The sequence below is a fragment of the Pogona vitticeps genome, chromosome 2, assembly GCF_051106095.1.
Source record: "Pogona vitticeps strain Pit_001003342236 chromosome 2, PviZW2.1, whole genome shotgun sequence".
Classification (NCBI taxonomy): domain Eukaryota; kingdom Metazoa; phylum Chordata; class Lepidosauria; order Squamata; family Agamidae; genus Pogona; species Pogona vitticeps.
The window spans coordinates 41,124,040-41,129,046 of NC_135784.1; the positions used below are offsets into that span (position 1 = coordinate 41,124,040).

The window sequence follows — 5,007 nt, forward strand, 5'->3', positions numbered from 1 at the left end:
CATAATCGTCCCCTCTTCTAGTCCTTGGTCCTCTCCGATAGTCCTGGTGGACAAGCCTGATGGGAGCATTAGGTTTTGTGTAGATTACAGGAAGTTAAACCGCGTAACCACTCCTGATGCCTACCCAATGCCCAGGCTAGACAACCTGATTGAAACCATAGGGGGTTGTCGGTTCATTTCATCATTGGACCTGGTAAAGGGATATTGGCAATTAAGGATTGATCCCAGGGATCAAGAAAAGACCGCCTTTTGCAGCCCTTTTGGTCTCTATGAGTTTAGAGTCCTGAGTTTTGGTCTCAGAAATGCACCAGCCACATTCCAAAGGCTGATGGACCAGACCTTAGCAGGGCTCAGTGACTTTACTGTGGCCTACATTGACGACATAGGGATCTTCAGCAATACCTGGGAGGATCACCTGAAACACCTGGAGTTAGTGCTGCAGAGGTTAAGTGCAGCAGGGCTAACAGTAAAGGCGAGCAAGTGTCAGCTGGGTAGCCCAGAAATAAAATACTTGGGTCACATAGTAGGGGGAGGAGTGATCAAACCCCTAGAGGCCAAGATAGAAGCAGTTCGTGATTGGCCCAGGCCCAACACCAAGAAAAATGTCAAATCATTTCTTGGGTTGGTGGGCTACTACAGAAAGTTCATCCCGAGGTTTAGCGAGATGGCGACTCCGCTGACCGATCTGACGCGGAAGAAGACTGATGACCGCATCCCGTGGACCAGCGACTGTGAGGAGGCGTTCCAGAGGTTGAAGGAGGCCCTCATCAACTATCCAGTGCTGCGTGCTCCAGACTTCGACCGGGAGTTCATCATATACACCGATGCGTCTAACAGCGGGGTAGGAGCAGTTCTTTGCCAGGAGGATGAAAATGGTGACCAGCATCCAGTGTCCTACCTGAGTAGGAAACTCCAGAAAGGTGAGAGACATTTGGCAACCGTGGAAAAGGAGTGCCTGGCCATAGTCTACGCGATCCAGAAGGCCAAGCCTTACATCTGGGGAAGACATTTTATTCTGTGCACTGACCATTCACCACTGCAATGGTTAAAGACAATGAAAACCCACAATGGTAAACTTATGAGGTGGGCTTTAAACCTGCAAGACTATGACTTTGAAGTGAAGGTGGTCAGAGGGTCAGTGAACTGTGTTGCTGACGCCTTGTCAAGAAGACCCGAAGAATGAAGACGGCGAAGGAACATGGACTATGTATATATTTTGGTGACCAAAGGTTAAATGTACTTGTTTATTAAACATGCTTGGTTTGTATCAATAAAGGTAACTTGATGTATTGTAAATGGTAAATGTTTAAATGCCTAATTGATATGTTTATCCTAGAGTAAGTATGGTATTTTATGTTAATGTATAACTGTTTTTGTATGTTTTGGATCCAGGTTGTTTTTTTGGAGAAAAGCACTTTAGCTTTCCCCCTACAAAACAACTTATAAAGAGGGGAGGTGTTACATACAGCACTGATGTTACCTGTCTGTCATGGGTTTGGAGGGAAAGTTCCATCCTATGGGGAGTGGAAGGCGGGACATCAGGAGGAGGGGCTGTACTGTATATATATGTGGAGCTTGTGTGGAGAAGCTAAGAGAGAAGCTGAGAGAAGAAGCTGGAGTGGGAGTCTGTGTGTCAGACAGGGTACTACTGTGTGTCAGTCAGTACCTACCTGATAGGTTCAGGTGTCTTTATGGGTAGCCAGAACTGATAGGTTCAGGGTCTGTGCTTTATTTAAAGGTGTTCTGTGTGAACCAAACTGGTGTATGTATGATTGAGACTAAGCCACGTTACTGTATCTTATTCACTTGATCATTTTATTTTCCCTGTGTGTTATTTAAATAAACCTTATTCCTTTGTTTGTTAGAAATCCATTCCTGGTCTGTGTGACTCCTTACAGGGAATGGTTGGTGGCAGCTTAGTGAAACTGTGGCATATCCCAGGAGGTCTGGGGTTGTCACAGTAATGCTTCATCATCACGAATTTTATTTTCCTTCTTTTAACCAATTGGACATTTTCTTTCCTTAACGTTTTCCTGATTTTCTTCAGAACTCCAGCATTCTTTTTTTAAAAAAGTAAAATATAAACTTTTATTTAGAATTACAGCAAATACTCTGGTATTGCAAACACACAATATTAAACTTCCAGGGGAATATATGTGGCTAATTTGGAGTGAGTGTTTCTATTTTTGCACAGACACAACATGTGAAGAAATGCAGGGAAGGGAAAAGAGAGAGAGAAAGATAACCCAAGCAGGAAAATTTTCAGTATTTCTCCCACCATCACCACTACCAGAGTGGCCTGGCACCTCAGTTCAAACAAAGTAGTCATTTATGTGCGCTAACACATACACACATAGGCATTATAGGATGTTGACCAAATTTCTACAGATCCATCTCCTAATAACGACAAGAAAGCTCTACGAGGCAGGGAGAGGGGGAAATCTCAACAGAAAGAGAGGAAAGAAAAACAAACAAACAAATAAAACACAATGAAATCTAATCTTCTTCCAAAGAGTCTCATTCAAATGTGCAGGCCATGAAGCAAGCATCGGGTCATTTGGGAACAAGGGGATGTCCTGGTCTCACAATCTCAAAGCCCAACTGGCAGAAAGTTCGGAGCAACGAGGCTCTGTCATCTCTGTTCTTGTGGAAGCGAATGAAGACATGGTCGATTTGAAGGTGTTCCTCAGCAAACTCGAGGAGAACGGCAAAACTGTCTTTGCTCCCTTCGGGCAAAGCCCCACCAGGGATTTTGAGGTAGACACTGTTGTTGTTCAACACAGTTCTCCAGATGATGTGTTTGGCATCCGTCAGCCTGGACTAGATGTTCAGGATTCACGTCCTGTTGTTGGAGGTGACCTCCTCTGTGACATTCAGCCAATTATCAGCATAAAATAAATTAACTGAAAGACTGTGATCCCTCTGGCTATTCCCTCACCTGGGACCTTCAGGGGTGGGTGAGGGGCACTAGGAACACCACCAAGGCCCTGAACCCTCCTACAGCAACTGAAGGAACCCCTGGAACTGGTCAAAGCTGCATTAGTGAGCATGGTGGGCATGGCATGGGTCTTTTTATTTCCTTCCTTCTCTCGGGCAAAGCAGTGATTGTTCAGGATCTGCTGCAGGGAGGATTTCACCATCCGGGCCACCCCCTGGTCACTGAAACCCCTGGTCAGGTCTGTGCCCCCCCCCCCGCCACTGCCTCCTCGACCACTCTTGCCTACAGACAATCCCACAACCTCAAGCCTCCTTCCTGCCTTTCTCCTGGGCTGCACAAAATCGAATCCCAGCATTCTTATCAGGCAAAATCCAAAGAAACAAAACAAAACAAAATAATAGGGGGGGAAAAAGGACAACAACATGTGGCACCTGAAAGACTAACTATGACGTTTTGATGTAAGCTTTCATGGACATGTCCACTTTGTCAGACATTAAGAGACAGAATGGAATAAAATAAAATGTATATGATACAGTATATCAGTTTCACATTCTAAATGTTCATTGGTTACATACAGTGGGGTCTTGCTTAAGAACGGCTTGGGTTAAGAACATTTTGACTTAAGAACCACTCTCATAGGAAAATATTGACTTGACTTACATACTTAGATTTGAGTTAAGAACTGAAAAAAACCCACGTGGGAGGCAGGGAAAGTGCAAAATGTGAACTTTCAGTTAACTGTTGGCCAGTGAAAAGGGTGCCTGTCTGCTTCCTCACTCCTCCCAGCGTTTAGAGAGTGGATTGGGAGACAGTCTTTGGACTGCCTGGACTGTATTTTCCCTGCCTTCCCTGAACCTTTCTTGACCTAAGAAAAAAAGAAACAAAATATCCCCCTCTAGTGGTCGAAGGCGGAATAGCAGCTTCCCATTAGTTTCTATGGACGGAAAAGAGCAGATACGGATCAAATGGTTTTCAATGCATTCCTATGGGAAATGCAGATTTCACCTGAGAACTTTTTGACTTGAGAACCACCTTCCAGTACGGATTAAGTTCTCAAGTCAAGACCCCACTGTACAGTAAATAGATCTATGTTTGTTTTACAGTCCTATTGTAAAAATACTTCAGGAAGGCAGAAAACAGGTCTGAGCAGAGATGAAAGGTGGGGGAAGTGGAGAGAGACAGAAGGTGGGGGTCTGGGAATGTATGAAGATGTAATAAACCCCAAAAGGGTTTCTATGTATTGTGGTTTCTGATGTCAATTTTGTGGCTGTTCATCTGTTTCCATAGAGATTGTCAAGTTTATCCTATGTAGATGTAGAGGGGCATTGTTGGCAAAATATGGTGTAGATCACATTACAAGTGAAGCTACGTTTGATATTGTGTGTTGCATTGTTAGGTCCCATGATTGTGTTACCAGAATAGATGTGTGGGCAGAGTTGACATCTGCGTCTCTGGTAAGGTGTAGTCCCCCTGTTTGTATTGTTTTGTGGTCTATTGTGTGCAAGTATTTGCTTGAGGTTGTGGTATTGTCTGTAGGCAAGTATGGGTCTCCCACCAAGGACTTTGGAGAGTTTTTTGTCAAGGGTGGGTTGGAGATGACTTAGGATGTGTATGAGTGGTATCAGTTGTGGACTGTAAATGACAACTAGCAGTGTTCTGTCATTTCATCTTCTTGGTCTGTCTTGCAGTAAGTTACTTCTAGGTATGGATCTTGCTTTGTTGATTTGCTCCTTAATCATATGAGGTGGGTATTGTAGTCTGAGGAATGCATGTTGTAGATCCTTGAGTTTGGAGCCTCTATCCTGGGGGTCAGAACAGATGTGATTGTATTTAAGGGTTTGAGTGTACACAATAGATTTTGTTATGTGTTCAGGATGGAAGCTGGAAGAGTGCAAGTAAGTGTATCAATTGGTGGGTTTCCGAAATAGCATGGTGTTAAGATGTTCATGTTGTAGTCTCACAGTAATGTCTAGAAAATGCACCTGTTGCATTAATTCATTCAATCACTCATTCAATTTTTATTCTGTCCACCTAACAAACTGTTACTCTGGGCATTGTACAGCAAGAAC

General features: G+C 43.9%; 1 pseudogene; it reads right to left on the reverse strand.

The window, feature by feature from the left end:
* Positions 1-2,366: 2,366 nt before the first annotated feature.
* LOC110088107 (ornithine decarboxylase antizyme 1 pseudogene) lies at positions 2,367-3,327 on the reverse strand (annotated as a pseudogene).
* Positions 3,328-5,007: the final 1,680 nt, after the last annotated feature.